This window comes from Primulina tabacum, chromosome 17 (assembly GCF_025594145.1).
Source record: "Primulina tabacum isolate GXHZ01 chromosome 17, ASM2559414v2, whole genome shotgun sequence".
Taxonomy (NCBI): Eukaryota; Viridiplantae; Streptophyta; class Magnoliopsida; order Lamiales; family Gesneriaceae; genus Primulina; species Primulina tabacum.
The window spans coordinates 26,821,699-26,841,862 of record NC_134566.1 but is presented as its reverse complement, the minus strand read 5'-3'; the positions used below and the strand labels follow the sequence as shown (position 1 = coordinate 26,841,862).

At 39.9% G+C, this 20,164-nt stretch overlaps 1 pseudogene; it reads right to left on the bottom strand.

Moving 5' to 3' along the window:
- Positions 1-1,112: 1,112 nt before the first annotated feature.
- Positions 1,113-9,638, bottom strand: LOC142531924 (uncharacterized; annotated as a pseudogene).
- Positions 9,639-20,164: the final 10,526 nt, after the last annotated feature.

The following is a 20,164-nucleotide window of genomic DNA, read 5'->3' as shown; positions in this document are numbered from 1 at the left end:
AACTGGATATGTATTTACTCGTGGAGGCACTGCAATATCTTGGCGTTCTCAGAAACAAACGCTCGTAACAACTTCATCAAATCATGCCGAGATTATTGCACTACATGAAGCAAGTCGTGAATGTGTGTGGTTAAAATCAATGACCCAACATATCCAAATTTCATGCGGATTATCATCTGATGAGAAGCCTGTGATACTATATGAAGATAATGCTGCATGTGTTGCTCAAATGAAAGAAGGATACATAAAAAGCGACAGAACTAAACATATTCCTCCTAAGTTCTTCGCATTCACCAAGGAGCTTGAGAAGAATAGATGTATTGATGTTCGTCACATTCAATCAAGTGAAAACTCATCAGATCTCTTCACAAAGGCACTTCCTACGTCAATATTAAGAAAGCACATATATAATATTGGGATGCGCAATCTACGAAATTTGTGAAGAATTGTTCATGTCAACATCAGGGAGAGTTTACGTGACTGCACTCTTTTTCCCTTACTATGGTTTTTATCCCAATGGGTTTTTCCAAGTAAGGTTTTTAACGAGGCAGTACAAAAACACGTAATGAAGACATCATCGTATCATGATCATCATCACAAGGGGGAGTATTGGAAAATAATATTTAAAATGTGTGTATTGAATATTTGAATGTTGAATATTTGAATGTTGAAAATAAGAGTTGTAAATATTGAAAATTAGTGTGTGATGATGTAGGTAATGATGTATTTTATTTTTGGATTATTTGTAAAGATTTACTATAAATAGATCTCTCATTTGTGAAGAAAATCACAATTGAGTAGAGAGAAAAATATTATAAAGTGTGTAGTTTGGTAAATTTTGAGAGTTTGAGATTTTTACTTTTTATCATAAATTTTTACTTTTTCACAACAGAATGAATGATTTGTTTAGAAAATAAATAGAATTGTAATAAAAAAAATTAAATTAAAGTCGCTTAATGTCAAAATTGCTATTAGAAAATTGATTTCAATGGATGTATATATCAAAGTAAATAATTATATATAATGGAACAAGCATAGTTTTCCGATCAAACAACAGATTGACCACAAATCTTAAAAGCAAGAGTTAGCTCATTTACATAAACACTTCAGTCTACAATTCGACATCATATAACAAATAAATAAGAAAAGAATTGGTATACAACTAAAATACCTCCACAATTCACAGGATTTCAGACAAATAATTCCAGGCATCCATTTTTTTTGTAGAAGTTGTAAATCAGATGAAAGTTATAAAAATAAAAAAGGTTAGTGCTATCTCAAAAGCTCGGCCGCAAGAATCGTCGTGTTCGAATAATCTATCGAAGGCTTCAAGAACTTTCCGATCACTTTCTGGTGAGTCCGTTTCCGTATTCGTTGAATTTTATCTTTATTCTGTTGCCTTTTCTTTTCTCTCTCTTTGTTTCTTAAGCTCCTCTCCTTTCCATACATACCGTGCCAGAAAACTTCACCGGTTGATGGCCACAGCCACCGTCTTCTGGAAGGGTCAGAATCAAACTCCTCGGCCAAGTCCTCATCCATGCTCCTGAGAGTATTGAAGTTGAACCATTTGACCCACATTCGACCCCTCCGGTTTTTCAGCCCGTGTTGTTCTTGCATAACACCCGTCTCAGGGTTTATGTACACCATTTTTCTTGCACTATGGTATGCCCATACATTAATGAGTAACTCGAGCAAATGAGAGTAGCAATGCTTGTCCTGCCAACCAACCAGAGTTAAAAGACGAGAATTTAACTCACTATATCTGATCTCATATTAGAAACTCAGTAGCTGATAAAATCGTCTAATGACGATCAGGTCTCACAGATTTCGTGCATTTAGGATTAAGTAAGATTCCTTTTCGTCATTTTTCAAGGGGCACCTTAGAACGATAGCACACCACGGGGTTTCCAAACTTCGCTTCCCTATATGTTATTTATCTTATAGCATTAGGTCATGGACTCATGGCCATCCCACAGGGTATATTAAGTATTCAGTGATCCATAGCATCGTTCCTGGATGAGTTTTCCCGTGATTTTGAGAATTAAAATATACATATAGGGGTCCGGCCATATGCCTCACTTCTTTTTGATGAATCTTATAAAAAACCAAAAACCCATTGCAATGGAAGAGTTACCTTGGATAAACTTAGATAACAATGACCAGTCTTCTGGTGCTCATCATAGAATATTGCATCTAGCGAATCAACAAACATTCTGGTAGCAAAAGTTTCACATTAAGAATCTTAGTTGCAACGAAAGAGGATAGCATTAACGAGGCTTGAGGAAAAAGTTTAAACCTTGAAAACATAACAAACTCCAAGAAGGACTTAGTTGGTAAAGACCAGCAATGCGTGACAGACCAGGTCCCATCTTCTGCAGACATTGGGGGAAGAGAACTCGAGTTGTGATTGACGCCGTACATCTTTTTCAGAGCCTCAGAAAAAGCGAACCTAAAAGCTCAATAAGAAAATAAATCAGATCTTTATCATCCGTCCCAAGAAAATATGAAATACTTTGGCATGTAAATTTGAATGTTAACTAAAGGTGGTGGTAATGCTTCAACATAAATATATCACACCATGCAATAACCCAAACATACTGTTTGACTGCTCCACCACATGGGCAATAGAGATGAAGGGCCTAACAACGTCGAATGGAAGTGATATAAAACAAGATATCATGTTTCTGCTCAGACTCCTAGCCTCGTCAGCATCCGTGCACCAGTAAACTAGCCCAAAATACTTGAGTGCAGAATGACGGGTTATCTACTCAAGACCTTGCAAAACAATCGTGTTCTCCAATACCATTTGGGGGTGGGAATGTTAACAAAATACGAGTAAAAGGGATTCAACTCTTACTGGCAATTCCCAGCATTTATGGCATCACAAAATGACCAGAAATCATGTTTCAATGGGTTCCTAAGGTCCGTGTCCATAGAGGCCCAGAAGTAAAGAGTGTCTCCATGGCTTCGGGCTTCAATTGCATCCAACAATGATCTTTCAGCTGTCTTTGACAAAGATTTCTGCGAAATTCCCCATGTGAGAAACAGAGCAACATTGTTCAAATTACACGAGTCTTGTGTTCCTTTTAGTTTTCTAAATTGTTATGCATCATAAGCAAATAAATTACATAAGCAAACGGCACAGTGGAAAGGATTACAAGATTTTATGCATTCTTCCTTTATTTGGTCATCATGAATATATATATGTGTGTGTGTGTGTGTTTGTATGTCCTTTTCTATCAGTTAATAAAAAGGCGATCGATTTGAGAAAAAAACTAGTAATTATATGACTAGATGGAAGTAAAGGAAGCAATTTCATCCACACCATTTTTGGTGTCGCTCTTCACGACTGAAATCCTATCCAAGCATTTTTATGTATTCTGTCAATCCGATTAGCAATCGCAAAAATGGCTCCATAGTCCCCCAATACAGATCGATAATAAGCATTATTTAATAGAGGAAGACGCGAAGGTCCATCTATATCATCCGCTCCGTGTCTTCGGCCTTTTGTAGACTGCAATAACAAAATTTATGGATTATTGTCAGGTAAGTACCGTACAATATCAAAGTTGAGAAAGGGGAAATAAAAAAATCCCACAAATTGGCATCATAAGCAATAAATATTGATGTGGAATGAATCATATATGTGACAGCAAAATAAGGCCTGAGTTCCAAATTACATACAACAGAATAAGCAAAGAAGATTGTGGTACAAATAGAAGAAATAACTTGGAGGGAATGACAATTGTAACATTAAAACAAAAGAGTCAATACGCAAACAAATACAGATTAATCAATTTACACAGAAAAACACTTCATTAACCAACTTATGGAAATTGGTCTGGTCCCAGAGGTGCAGAACTCACCAGCCCCAGCCCTCTATACAGGGAAGTCCGGTGCAAAAATGGCCAGGTTCCTTCACCGAAATAAGGCTCATAAATGCATAATGGTTGACCTGTCCTTTCAAGTTCACCTTCATCTCTTTCATGCAATGTCCGGTCGACCCTTCTGGTGCTTCGGTAAACTTCATCCCATGTTCCCCGAGGTTGATCAGTTCTATCCTTCAACTGCATAAATATAAAAAAATGAAACGTATAGCCAGGAAATAAAAGTAGAATAATAAGTGGTATGTTTTCTTATTTTTAAGCTCATAAATAGAGACAAAAACAAAAATTAACAAACCTCTTCATCCTCTCTTCTTTTTCTCATGTTTGCCATTTCAATATATTTATGCTCTTCCCAGATGCTATACAAGAATGTATCGTTTGTTGTAATAGAATCCATCGTGTTCTCTTTATGGGTATGATTGAATTGCTTCTCAATCTTGTCTAAAACTTCATATATTATACTGGTTTCATTTGGAGAATGGGTATCTGCAATAGATTCAAAATAATACCACTGCCATTCAGCTTTCAATTTAGCCGGAATATCTCCGGCAGTATGGAAACTTCAGATGGGAGCACAAGAATATTTTCCAAAAGTGAAGCATATCCTTCCACACTTTCTGGAACCATCATGTTTTTAGCTGTTTGTTTACCGACTGATGCAGCACTTCGAGCTAGAAGAGAGAGTTTTCCATTTGAAACCATTTGAAACATAATCTGCGTCAGAACCTTTATATCCTCCTTTGGAAAAATATAGCCATTCATCCTGTTGCAAACCTAGAGTTGTAGCCAATTTAATTAGTGGGTCACTACGAAAGTAGAATAAGACGAGGCAATATGCATATTCATAAAATTCCATCAAGCTTTTTAGAGTAATAATTGAACAAATGGCAACAAGAGATAGAAGAGACGTAATCAAGAAATGTCTTGACCTATTAATGAACAGCCAAAGCGGACAACATGCAAAAAAAGATGCCAAAATACCTACATATTTACGGATCATTGATAGATCTGGGGCGATTATGGGCTTCTCAAAAGACATGGCTTTTAACAAAATCTCTGGAAAAGACTGCTCTCTTCACGGAAGGATCCATATATCACAAGATCAGCATCACTTATTATGTTGTCTATTTCTTGATTAATAGAAACATGCTTCACTGTGTCCTTTGGATATCTCAAGCTTAGAGCAATGGTCTGTGGAAACACATTGATGAAGAAGGTGAGAAACAGAAAAACATGCACCTGCATTTCATACTATTTGCACAGTTACTTTTATGCCCTTATAAAAAATAAATAACAAATAGAACATTCAGAATCTATTTCTTTTAGAAAAATATGGTAGGATATTCCGATGATATAATGCACACATTTTCATATGCTCTTTCATCAAACCATTAGTGTTGATAAAATTTCAGTCTAAGAAAGTTTATCAGTGCCAAACAACATGAGAACAGGGAAGCACAGGTCAAATCTGTACAGTCTCAATAGTGCTAGTCTAGTATATATCATGCACACTTCAAATTGAGGATAAAACGTTCTACCTCCACGACACTACTGAAGTTATTGGAGGAATCCCCAGCCAAGATGATGATTTTAATACGACAACCAGAATTGCTGAATTCTGAAAGAACAGGAAGTAAAGCCCGTAAAACAAGTGCATGTTCCAGCCATAGACCCCCATACAGTATCTGAGTTCCCACTACGGCAACAACAAAATCAACGGCTCCATACCTCATCATTAGGCGTGGACTTACTTTAGAGGACATCATTGGCTTATCAGCTTTCCATGGTTCTGCAGGAGAACCAGGAATGACAAAGAAGTTTCCAGGATCACATACCGAATATGCCACCTACATTGTGTAAGTTAAAGACAGTCAGCATGACTCTACTGAACATTTTGATGGAATACAAACTTTAAAAGAAAAAAAAATGGAAATCAGAATCCAAGTGACAGCTTTAAAGCTTAAATATTTTAGATAAACACAGAAAAGAATACTCCAATATCTTCAGAAATTAAGGAGGGACATGTGCTAAGGTCCTTGTAACTTTTAAAGAGGTCCTTTTCTTGGTTGATGACCAGTAAATAAAACCAATAACCTTAACAAGGTGAATGATGCAAAATCAAATGCAAGGACAAACGTAGGAATAGTGCATCTTAACATAATGGCCAACCAGTGCACTGCCTCCCATTTTTGGTTTAAACATAAAGAAATTTTTCCTTTATATATGTTAAGTACTATCATTTATATTTTTATACATTTATTTTGGGCTTTGGCAAACCATGTTCTGAAATTCAATGTGTATTGAAATCCAGAATGGAAATTAGAAAGGAAAACTGATTCATTTCGTAAAAATAGTTCAAGCAATGCTCAAACTATTGTGGTTTTTTGAAAAAGAAATATGACATGGATTTTCAGAGAAAAAGGGAAAACAGTATGGAGAAAGAAGAGAAAGGGACATAAACAACTTTCAATCCTTTGATTTTCTGTATTCCTTCTTTCTGTGTTTGGTTTCATTTGTTTAAGCAAACCAATGGGTAACTACATTGTTTCAAAAAATGTGAATAAATTCTGAAACGGTGACAAACCTTGGTCGTGTCTCTTCCACTTGATATTTTATACTTCCGCTCTAGTTAACATGGCAGATTCCAAATTCTCAAAAATTAAAACCATTGTAATTCCAAACGCAACTCAACTATCTTTCCGTACTAGGAAGGAGGAACAGAGAAGTGTTTGCTATTTGACTAATTGAATTCGGATACACGATATGTATACAAGCATGCGAAACTATGATGAATAACATTGCATTGAGAAGAAAATCAGTGCATACTGGCAAAACATAATTTGGGAAGATAACAACGGTGGCCCGGCCGAATACTTTTTTCCAATAATCAACCAACTCGCTCTGGCCATTAGCAAAGTATTGTCTCAACCGAGCAGCAAGTGTTTGTTCATGGATAGTCCATATGAGAGGTACATTTCTAAAAGGTTCCTGCATAAGACTGTTAAGTAAAAGTAAAATCTTTCATTTTATTGGAAAAGAATATTGTCAACAGCTAAAGGCAAGCTATTATACATGGTAAATATAAAGAAGGACAGAAGACAAGCGATTGTCAACAAGATTGGATTTTGTAAACATAGGATATAGTCTAATCTGTAGATTCTCTTCAACATCATTAAAATAAAACACATTGAGATACACCAGCTAGTTGATGATTTTTATTGTATGTTTGTATGTGTGTCGTGGGAGGGGGGGAGAAAGAGAGAGACTTGAAGATTAATAGAGAGACAGACTGATCTGGTTCATTCTTGCTGTTTCTCAGTCTTATTTTATCTTTGTATATAAAAAAAACTAGAGTCAAAAAAATGCTAACAGGAACATTTATAACCAACAAGGTCATTAAATCTATTACATGTGCAATGACGAAAATCATATATGGATCATCTTATTACTTTCGAGTTGAATGGTGAAATGATCAAAATCTTCAGTGACTCAAAACACTGTTTAACTAGAGGCGAGAATGTTCAGCTTCGTAATGAAATAAATACAAAGGTAACGAGTAGCTAATTCGATGATTTGAGGGGTTGTCTAAATGAAGTGATGGTGCTCACCAAGATAAAACAGAGACAGCTTTCAGAGAATTCACAAGTACCCCATCGTAGCTGCAAATCATGAGAAAAAAAATCAGAAAATACATATCACCTCACTGTTTCACGTGTTCCTTAAAACAACTGTTTTGTTCTTTCTTGAGAGTATCACCCTAAAGATCTATAGGCCTGAACCAATATCAGTTCCATTGGCTAATAAATACTTGATACTCAGCCATCTTTAACAACTGAAACACAAAATTGATATGAAATGCATCTATCTTAAAATCAAGAATGTGGTGCATACTTTAGCCAATCTATACTAAACTTCACATTCTCATCTGTCGAGATGACGCTGAGAGGAAGTCCTCGGTCTCTCCAAATAGCTTGTACAGGACCATCTTCTAGTGAGAACACCTGAAAATACCAAATATAAATAAATCCGAGACAAAGTATATTAACTTTGAGTTCTAAACACCATCACTTGCTAAAATTCTAGAGAAATATGCATAAAATTGTGATAAAAAATTTCTTTGAGCCTTCAAGAATAATGCTACTAGCGAGCTTAGTAAAAGTTAGCTAAAAAGTTGAATAAATGACAATTCACAACTTTGAATACTGTTACATGTCACCATATGTACACTTGTCCTGCGTTAATACAATTGGCATGCAAACATGTTGGTCATCTGCAGTCCATCTTCCTCATAAAACACTTAGGGTATGTTTGGTATGGGTGATAAGCAAAGGATAGATTGTTAAACTCATGTTTGTCTCATTTTTTATTGGTCCAATTAATCAAGAAGGTCATGATAAAAAAAAGTGAAAAGACATCCCATTGTTTTGGGAGGATTGAGAATCCAATTATATATCCTTACCTTAAGTTTTTATCGTCAATCCAATTAGTTATCATATCCTACACACCAAACATAGCCTTAAATTTTGAATAATAACCACAATAAAATGCATAATAATGCAGTCCATCGAAAGCCAAAAGAAAAGAAAGAAAAGACAATCAGAAACTACAAGACAAAATTACCAAAAGCTCAACCAGAACCAAGAACAGTCCTGTCTCCTCTCCTTAAATGAATTGCAATCAATAATCACCTCAATTTCATGTTAACAAACGTAAGTAAATCACCTCAATTTCGTATCCAATCTCCCGCAACGCAGCAGCAACAGTGACCATTAGAATCTGATATGGATCAACCGACAGATCTGCAAAAACCTACGAGCACAAATCAAGACAACCAATCAGCAATGCTACTCCCGCCATAATCTATATTACTGCTAGCAAAGAAAATTATGAAGCTATTCAGCAAATCCTATGTGAAATGAGACTCAAACAAACAAAAAATTTAGAATAATGAAATGCTTACCAACGCAAGCTTCGGTTTTCTGTATCCAAATCTCATAACATTTCTTGAAGCAACAGTCCGGTTGACTTCATGGACTTCCTTCTGAAACTTACCGACGATTCTTGAAGGTTCAAATCTTATATCTTCGCCAAAATCCAACTCTTTCAAAAACGAAAAGTCCCCATAATTCACACCCCCATTTTGCCTAAACAAACCATGGATTTTATGAGACTTTTCAACGTCCGTCACAGAGCCAGGCAAGAAGAACATTTGGAAGAGGAACACAACGAAGAAGAAAACAGCAACTGTGCAAATCCACAGTAAATAGTTCATATTCTTGAAAAGTACAAGTCTTGCAAATCTTGATCTGGGCCTGTGCCCCAAAAATCCATTGCTCTGAACATGAGTACTACCCCTTCCAGATGAAGAGCGCACGAAATGCTTATCCCTCTTCAATGGCAGTCCACTTTCAAGTGAGCCCATTTACACTCCCATCAAGAAAGCTATAAAACTTCAAATCTTTACAAAAAAACAAATAACAATATGTACAATTATCTATCTACGCAAAGTAGAAGGACTTCTCTCTGAGGATAATGGTAAAAGGAACTTTAAATACGATACATATAATCATCCAAATGGTTAAAAATAAGAGCTGTATAGATCACTAAAGTGACGTTCTATTAAATTTTTGTTCTTTCTCTATTAAATTTATATTTATTTACTGCACTATAGAATCAAGAATGCTTGCGAGGTTTCTTGGTAGAGAGAGAAAGAGAGACAGCTACGCAGATGACAAAGAAGGTAAAAAGATTGAATTGAGGGCATGCGTCTGCCGCAATGACGTGGTAATTGTCGTCATTTATTGTCAACAACAAATTCACGCGCAGTCTTAATGTAAAAAGGATTTCTAAATAATGTTTTACAGATTTATTTGAGATTTGGTTTAACTAAAACTTAATTTTAGTTTCCTTTGGTTCTGTTTCCATCAATATTTGGTGTTGCGGGCGTGTCAGTTGCGAAAATGCACCGATTTGTATAAAAATGATAAAAATCTAACTTTTAAAACAAACGAAAGTGAATTCTAAATTTGACCGTCGTTTCTAATCTCCTAAAACAATTATAACGCCAAAATGAAGAAAACTATTGGAATTTGAGGAATAAACGCCTGACATTGTTTATATTTTCAATAAACCGTAAGAATTTACAAGACATAAACATATAAATATAAAGTTGTTGAAATCTAAAACGAGAGAATGCTAGAAATATGCTAAAAATCTTAAAAACTATCGCTTGAAGACTGAATTTTTGCAGAGAGTATTTTTGCAAGTTTTTGCTGTAGAGTTCTGTTGTCTCCGTATTTGGGTTTGCCGATCTCTTTTCTTCCTAGCAACGGGCTGTTTCTCTCCACTCCCCCATGAACCACGTTCCCTCATGCCACGATCTCTATCTTTCCATCCACGTTCTTCTATCTTTTTCGCGCTCAGTTTTGAATTGATAAGAATTATTCCGTTATGGGCTTGTATAATTTAATTGGGCTTGTATAATTAATTATTTTTAGCCCAAACAATTGCCCCCCGCAAGCATTGGCCCATTGGGCCAATATGCCTGTAGGTATCCAAGCTTAATCATCCATTAGACGTGGCTCGCGAGTACCTCTTGTGAACGATTTTTAATTCTTGGGCCCAGCCCAATTCTTGATGGCTTTTATCCCTTGGACTTCTCTCCTACACTCCTACAGATTCAAATCAAAAGAAATCTCTCGGCCCTCTTTTCTTCTTCCCCTTCGCTGCTCCCTGCTCTTCGTTCGATTTCTCTCCACTGTTAGTGAGGAAACGCGCTGTTAATTGGAATCTGTTTGTCTCGCCTCCGCCGTCATCTCCCCTATACTGCGGCTTCTGAAGATTTCCCGATGGATCAGGAATCATCTCAGGCGCGCCTGCGCCCAACTGAATCGAACACCGCGGGCTCTCCGCGTGTCTCTGCTTCGCCGTTCGTTGCATTCGTCAGCTCCGCTTCTGGCCCCAATCCATTCCTTGCTGTCTCTGAATCGTCGATAGGCTCTCAAATAGGCACCGGCAGGTTTCCCTCGCGAAGGCGAGCGCTCCTCTCGACTCGGGTTATCACTTGGCGGCCGCTATATCAACTTTAGCCTCTCCCCTGGGCGCCTCTGCTCATCCCACGCAACTCATGCCCGTGCCGACTTCCCCAGTAACTGTACCGACTTCCATGGATTTATCAGGGCGACCGATTTCACTCTCCACGGCCATGGGTATCTTCCTGTTCCTCTTTCTCGAATTTCACTTAGTATTTCTCGATTCCTTGAATATTATTTGTCGTTTTGATTGACTCGCAATTCTATCTCTTGCTTTGTGTTATTAACCTTGATCGTTCGAGAAAAGAGTGTGACTCCCCGTACTAGGTCTTGTACTGATTCTTTTCTAAGAAGTGGCACAATAAACATTTACGCTTATTTGTCTGATCTGTCTACTTTAAAAAGGGGAAATTACGAACTTTTGGTGTTGTCTGGCCATACATTGGCCTTTGCGTTGTAGGTGCGGTAGATTGGCAATTATTTGTCCCTGAGCTATACATCAGTAGCCATTGATTTTTCTGAATATTTCTTGCCTTTATGCAGTGGTTTTTGACCCCAATCAATCTATCGACCCCGGCTTTGTTTCTGTGGTCGCCCCTATTGATGCTGAAAAAGATAGGTATGTGTTGTACTCGTCCTAAGGAAGTGTGGGGAATTTCTTTGTTTATGTCTTATTGGTTTACAGGTTGCCAGCTGTAACGTCATCCCCATCTCTGACTGCTCTTAATACTCCGACCCCATCTTTGGTAAAAGTCGTCCCATCTGCATCAGTTACCATACCAGCCTTGATTCTTACCTCGGTGATGAATACTCCCGTGGTTCACTCTTCTATGGCATCTGGTATGTCCTAGGCTCATAATTCATTTGTTGGATAAAGATGTTTAAGATACCAACGAACTTCTTGTAGGTGCACCAATGGTTAATCAACTTTCACTCGGTTCTGGGATCTCTCATCCGTTTGTGGTTGCTTCTAAGGCTGGGTATGGGCCGTTTTCTATGCATAATTGTCTGTTTGCTTCTTGTATTGTAGCGTTCTTATCTATCTGTTATTCGAATTGCAGGACCAAAGCTGCGAATTTCCTTGCCTCTGCTACTATTGGACCTATCCGACATCCTTCATACCCAGCCAATCAATTCCCCCCACCGGTCCATCAATTGTTCTTCCCCCTGCCTTCGCTACACCCTAGCGATTTGTTGCTCTCTCGACGTTTACTCCCTCATAGCGAACCATCCCAATTCAAGTCGTGGCCACGGGTTCCTGATGGTTGGATTGAATGGATAGACCGTTTGGAACCTCACTTTGGACTGGCAGTGGCGCCATCAGGGATTATGGCCTCTGGTCATGGTTTCTAAGGTGAAGATAACCAGACAGTCCATTCTATTCTATTACATCCTTAGGTTTTGGTCCCCTTCCTGTAATATCTTCATACTTTCTTTTGGCTCATTATCCATAACCCTTTATGACATATCCTTGCTCTTGGGGTTGCCTATGCTGGGGGCGGATTCCCCTCATTTCATCGATGACTCTGCCGCTCCTGCTTTGGCCCACACTCGCTACTGCTATCCGTCTTATAGGGCTGTGGTTAAAGAGTGGTTCTCACATCCCGGTATCCCCTCTGAAGTTGAGCACACCATGTTCCTTTGGGTGTTGATCTGCCAATATATATTTTGCCCGTTGTCTGGCAAACCTTCTTCTGAATATTTACCCTTGGCGTGTTCTCTCAGTACGGGTAAGGTTTATAATTTGGCAACAATGTTGTTGGGGTTCGTATACCGTGGGTTGAATCAATGTGTGCGTCACGACCCCATTTCCAAATTGGGAGGGATATCATGGTTCCTGCAGGTATGGTCATTTTCCTATTTTCCCGGTGTGATAGATTTCCCCACTGGTCCCCAGACCATGCTGCGTACCACGTCATTAATGGGGAGCCGTTTGACCTTGTCTACCCCTGCCTTGATGCATTATCTGCAGAATCTGAAACTGGATACTTTTAATCTACCATCGCGACCAAATGTCTCCTTCCTAACACAGCCTCTCTGGGTTGGAGCTTTTCCAGATTTCCATGATCGCTCCCCGGACGACGTTGCTGCCTTACTATTGACCCAGTACATTCATCAGAGGTTGCTGGTGGTGGACTGTTCCTCTACTCGTCCACCCTACAATGACAAGTCAAGTTGGTCTTTTGAATTTTACAATCCGTCCTTGTTTGCATATCAGTTTTGGTTGTCACCGACGATCCCTCAGGCTACTTTATATTTCCCGGTGGACCTGACTCATATTGCTTCTGAAGTGGCCTCTAAAAGACTTTCCAAGGCCACAGTGTAGCTTCTCTCTACACTGCCACCGAGATTTCTTGGGTCTATAGTGCAGCTAGATCATAAAACCACTGAAACATTTGTTGCTTGGTGGAGGACTCGATATCTCAACCTTATTCCCTCGGTGATACACCACCCTGGTATTGTTCCGCATACTTCTTACTTGCATTAACATTGACATAGTTTATTTGTTACTAGTACCTATTGTTTGACTGTTGTTTTTGGTATTTTTTTTGCAGGTACTTGCAAGCGAGATTTGGCTCCCAGTGGGGACAGCCCTGTGTCTGTCAAGCTCCCAAGAATGGATACTCAGGGGAGTTCGAAACTCAAACAGGATCCGGTCATAGTGCCCCAAAAATCTCAATCCTCAAAGACCAAGGCCGCTCCTAAAGTTGCTTCGACGAGAAGTATTACTCCTAAGCGCCAGACGGTGGGTCGGCGATATCATACTCGCCATTCAACCAAGCTGATTTCGGGCCCTATCAACACTTTTGATGATCCCATTATTCTTGGTGAAGATGATCCACATCCCGCGCAGCCAAGTCCCAAGGATTCTAGCGTCGAAATCTCTGACGAAAAGCTCTTGACACTGATTTCAGCTCAGCAACATCTGGACAGGGATCTCCCCATGCTGAAATTTCTGGTGCCCAACGAACCAATGACTTCTTGGCTGAGGATGACACGTTTGTCTTGCAGGGGTTCCCCTCTACTGTCTCTTTTAGCCCAAATCCTCTTAGTTCACGGCCTGCTGTTGCCACTCCCTCCATGGTAATCTCTTTCGACTGCTTTTCTGTCATGTAAGTTTTCAATGCTACTCATGCCTGACTTTAACTTTATTTATTCGACTGGATCTTACATCTCGTAGGGCGCGACTCGGTCTCATTGGCAAGTCGGAAAGCCAATTTGATTTGAGCTTCTCCGATAGCGTTCCCTTTGAGACTTCTACTCTTGAGAGAGGTGCCCCATCCCTCGAAGCCCTTGCTCATGCCAAGATGGAGGTTCGAAATTTCCTTGGTCTTGGCTTGCACCAGCTCGGGGAGTCCCAGAGATTGGCCATGCTCTCATCTATATCCATTCTTAAGACCTCTCCAGAGTTCGCTACCTCGGAGTTCAGCATACTTGATGGTCTTTCGACCATCTTTTCGCAGTCTGATGCAGCCTTGGCCGCCAGCGCAGATATGATATCTCATCGCGCGTCCTTCCAAAGCAAGCGTGAGAAGAAAGAGGAGCTGGACAGGCATGACAAGGCGCTTCGTGAGCAGATTGTTGCAGCAGCGGCCAGTTATGATGCTGAGGAGGCTGAGGTCAAAAGGCTGGAGGAGGAGATTCAGAGACGCCGAGCTAGGATGGTCACCTTGCTGGATTAAGCAGAGACCTTGGAGGTTACTCTGTTGGGCAGTAGGAGAGATTCACAAGCTATAGGCCAGCAACTTCTTAGTCTCAAGGATGACTATCAACTCTGGACCAAGCGGCTTCGGGAGGCAGAAAACACTCAATCGGCGTGTCTAGCCAAGTGGGAGCAGCTTCGAGCTTTATTCCCTTGATCTTGTTTCGTTTAGTTGACTAGTATGCATTAGTTTGAGACAGCTATTTGCATTTCGTTTGATAGGCACACTTGTAGAAACTTTACTATCTTTTCCCCTATTTTTTTACCTGCCTTTACTGCCCTCATTTTGTTGGTTTCTCTTGTGTACAAAGACGCGTTTATTCTCAGCAGGTGATATGGATTGGCCATGAGTTGGCCTCAGTTCTCTGGTGTATTCGACACCTAAGCCTTGGTTTCGTTTGGGGCTCTTTGCAACACAGGTAAGACTTAACTCTTACGTGCTCTTATGTGCTCTTTTGTGCTGCATCCACTCAAGACGATTCCCTCGCCCCTAACATTATGCATTTGCACTTCAGTCGGATCCCTTTCCCGCATACACGTATATGCATTTGCACTTCAGTCGGATCCCTTTCCTGCATACACGTATATGCATTTGCACTTCAGTCGGACCCCTTTCCCGCATACACGTATATGCATTTGCACTTCAGTCGGACCCCTTTCCCGCATACACGTTTACTTACTGTTCTTGCGTGCTGTGACTCCGCTTTGTATTTGTTGACTGTTGGTTTGATGTTGTGGTTTTTGGGTGATGGATGTGGAATGAAGGTGGGTTTGTATGTGATGTTGTGTATTGGATGTTGGAAAGGAGTTTCTATTCGTTCTTAATCTACTTAAACCAACTCATTTCAATATCTTCAATCAAAACCATAGATTGGCTTAAAACTCGCCACTCGAGATTATTCTCTTCCTTGATTCCCTATCGAAACACAATGAATCCAATATGATAAAAGTGGTCTACTGGCCAACTTTCATTGATCTTTCTCGTTTTTTGAATCATAACCAACAAGTATTTACATTAGTGGCCTTACGACCTACTTAAAACAAAATTTTACAACATGAAGCTAAAAACCGTACAAAAATGGCTAGATAGCCTATTTCTATACCAAATTCCACTTCTGGGTTCTCTTGGGGTTCGCATAATGCCCTTGTTCTCTTCTGTTCCTCATTATTATTCACTGTTCCATTCGGTGAGCCCAACTCCCCGCTCGGTATGTTTCTTTCTTGCCCTATTCTAAGTGGCCGCAAGGCCTACTTCATGAGTCTGTCACTGCACATGCAAACAACCAATTTATAATGGCGGTATGGTATATTTCACCATGATTTCTGGTACCATAACAACATTGGAAATAAGTGGCCATAAGGCCGACTCCCTAGTGAAACAAATGGCCTTCAAAATAATGAATGAAAATGGCTTACTGTCCCACTCTATCCGATCTATTTTATTGTTGAATCATAAACAACATATATTTATTTCAGTGGCCCTAAGGCCTACATCACGTGACATCTTGAAATAAGGAACTTGATATATACAAAAGTGGCCCCAAAGACCAACTCCCCACGGAAGAATGCCAACTCCCCACTGAATATTAGCCTTCGTGTTTGCTTCACTCGCAAGCTTTTCCTACTTCTTCCCTCATACTTGGGAAATACAGCTTGAGATACTTGTTGTTTATGCATCTTTTGTGTGGATGGCCATCTAAGTTTGATAGCCAATATGCATTTCCCTCTAACACTTTATGTACCTTGAATGGTCCCTCCTAGTTGGGAGACCATTTGCCCAGCTCCCTATCCTTTGTTCCCAGTGGTAGTATGGTCTTCCACACTATTTCTCCTTCGTGGAAACCTTTCTTGTTAACTCTTTTGTTGTAGATTCTCGCCACTTTCTGTTTCTGTAACAACAAAGCATTGTACGCTTGGATTCTCAGCTCATCTAGTTCTTCTAACTCCATGATCATTGCTTCATTATAATGCTCAAGAGAAAGTTCATTTTGCTTTTCCAGTCGCATTGATGTCACCATAATCTCCAATGGGAGCACTGCATCATGGCCAAAGGTAAGGGAAAAAAGGGCTCACTCCAGTGGCAGTCCTCTTGGATGTTCTGTATGCCCACAAAGTTTCTGATAATAGCCTTGGCCAATCCCTAGGATTCTCTTCCATCATCTTTTGTAGAATCTTTATCAACACTTTATTTGACGCTTCGGCTTGCCCGTTGGACTGTGGGTAATGAGGGGATGAGTTTATCAATTTAATTCCATAGTCTTCTGCAAACTCCCTCATCTCTGAGCCTGTGAACATAGTCCCCTGATCCGTGGTCAATGACTCTGGAATTCCAAATCTATGAATAATATTCTCTTTCACAAAGTTAATGACATCCCCTTGCTCCGCTTTCTTCAAAGGCACTGCTTCTACCCATTTGGTGAAGAAATCTGTAGCCACAAGGATGAACGAGTGGTCTTTAGATGATGAGGGGTAGATTTTCCCTATTAAGTCCATGGCCCAGCCCTTGAATGGCCATGGTTTGACAATGCTGTGAAGCTCATCCGTCGGAATTCTTTGGATGTTCCCGTGTCTCTGACATGGCTGGTATCCCCTAGCATATTTGATGCAATCTTTCAGGATGGATGGCCAATAGTAGCCATACCTCCTTATCAACCATCTCATCTTTATTCCAAATTGATGCGCTCCACACACTCCCTCATGAACTTGCTTCATGATCTCCAAAGCTTCTGGGAAGCCTATGCATCTGAGGAGCAAACCATCTAACCCTTTCCTGTACAAATCTCCCTAAACTAAAACGTAATTTAGAGCTCTCATTTTTAAACCATGTGGAATATCTTTCCCGGTTGATTCTAGCACCAATTTCATGTCACCCCTCCAGTCACCAGCTAAGTTTATATCCAAGTTGAGCGTGTCTACCTGAATCCCTCTTTGCTGAATTGAAGGGTGGTTTTTCTTCTGATTCAACACTAGCCTGTGTGTAAGTTCTGGAGACATCTTCAATCCCGAAGCAACCTGTGCCAACTCGTCTGCCTCCTAATTTTCTTGTCTTGGGACGTGTATTATTGACACTTCCTCGAAATCATCTAGAAGTTGGGATGCCGCGGTATAGTAAGGAGCCAATGACAAACTTGTGCATTTGAACTCCCCTGACAGCTGTTTGAGTACCAGCTGAGAATCCCCTGATATTAATAATTCTCTTGCCCCTAAATCTTTCAGAATTTCCAATCCAATGACCAGTGCTTCGTATTCCGTTTGATTGTTGGTGCATGGGAAATCCAAATTAAAGGATAGAGCGGTTTTCACACCTCTTGGGGAGGTGGTCACAATACCAGCTCCAGTTGCTGTTTCTGTACTTGATCCATCAAACTTCAACTCCCAGGGTTGAACTCCCACTCCACAAACTGGAAATCAAACCTGTTCTCCAATAAACTCATCAAGTGAAGGGTGATCAGCTAAAAAATCGGCGATAGCTTGGCCTTTTACTGACTTTTGAGGGTAATAGGTCAATGTAAACTTGGCCAATGCCAAAGACCATTTACCAATCCGCCCCGAGAGAATGGGTCTATTAAGCATGTATTTAATCAAATCGGTTTTAGCCACCACAAACACTTTTGATTGAATCAAATAATATCTTAACTTAGTACATTCATAATACATTGTTAAGCATAGCTTTTCAATCACAGGGTATTTCACCTCTACTGGAGTAAGGAATCTACTCAAATAATAGATGGCTTGTTCATTTCCTTCATGATTATTTTGAATTAGTAGACATCCAATTGATTCATGAGCAGCAGAAATGTATAATTTAAGAGGCATTCCATACCTGGGAGGCATAAGAACAGGGGGGTTAGATAAATATCTCTTGATCACATCAAAAGCTGTCTGATGCGACTCTTCCCATTTGAACTCCCCACTGTCTTTGAGCTTCAACATCTGTGAAAACTCCTTTGTCTTCCCTGCAAGGTTAGAAATAAAACGCCTCAAGTAATTCACTCGCCCAAGGAAGCGTTGCAACTCTTTCTTGTTTCTAGGCGGATTTGCTTCCATAATAGCTTTGGCTTTGTTTTTATCCACTTCAACTCCCTCTCTGATGTACAAGAAATCTCAAAAAGTTTCCTGCTTTCAAACCAAAGGACACATTTCAATGGATTTAACTTTAACTCATGTTGCCTCATTCGTTGGAAGCTTTTCCTCAAGTGTTCAATGTGATCAGCAGCTTGTTTGGATTTCACAACAATATCGTCTATATATACTTCAATATGATGTCCTATCATATCATGAAAGATCGAGTTCATAGCCCTTTGATACGTGGCTCCTGCGTTTTTTAGTCCGAATGGCATAACAAGCCATTCAAACGTACCAACAGCTCCTGGACATCTGAATGCAGTTTTGTGATGTCAGTTTCTGCTATTTTGATCTGATTGTAGCCTGAGAATCCATCCATGAAGGATAACAACTCATGCCTAGCCACGGAATCAATCAACATATCAGGTATTGGCATCACATATACATCTTTGGGAGTTGCACAGTTCAAGTCTCAGAAGTCGATGCATATTCTGACCTTGCCATTCTTTTTCATGACTGGCACAATGTTCGAAAGCCATTCGGTATATCTGATTGGTTTTATAAACTTGGCCTTTAGGCTTTAACAATTTATCGACTTCTTCTTTCACTTTCAGCTCGACTTCTTTTGACATACGACGAGATGGCTGTTGAAATGGTTTGAAGCCTTCTTTGAGTGGAAGTCGGTGTTCGACCAATTTTCGGTCCAACCCTGGCATGTCATCATAACTCCATGCAAAACAATCTTTGTATTCCTTCAACATGCTGATCAAGTCTTGCTTCAACTGCTCTTCCAGTAGCTTACTCACATATACCACTTTTGGATTCTCAAGCTCCCCTAAGTTAATCTCTTCCAATGGGTCTTGAACTTCATGTTGGCCATCTTCCATTTGAGATGGCACCATCAACAACTCATCGACTTGGAGCTCATCATCTTCGTATTCTTCTTCTTGGACAACTTCAGTTCCATAAGTGTCCCATGCTTTCTCTTCCTTTAGTTTGTCCAGTACTTGCTGCACATGTGCCTTCAATATAGAGGTTGCAGCTACCTCTTTTTCTTTTTGGTTCGAATCAATCATCAATCTCCTCAATCAGCGGCTGAATTATCGGCCTAGACGGCACGATAACAGTAGGTTTGAGGATTCTTTCCAACACCGAGCTTGGAGTTGGTGTTTGCATGTACAGTGGATTTTCTTTCTTACTATTGATACAGATTTTGATGGGCCCAAAATCCCCATTGTAATATCTGGCTTCTACTGCACTTGCATTTGTTTGGAACGGCTGTCCATCCGCTTCTACTGGCCTCCACGTCATCCCCTTTCCAAAACAACAACAGCTGATGCATTGAGGATGGTATGCACTGGTTTGCATGGATCCAATCTCTGCCTAACAACGCTTGGAAGTTGGCGAAGGAGTTTACCACGAAAAATGCACATAACGATGACATACGCCCCACAGTAACATCAGCGGGGAATACCCCA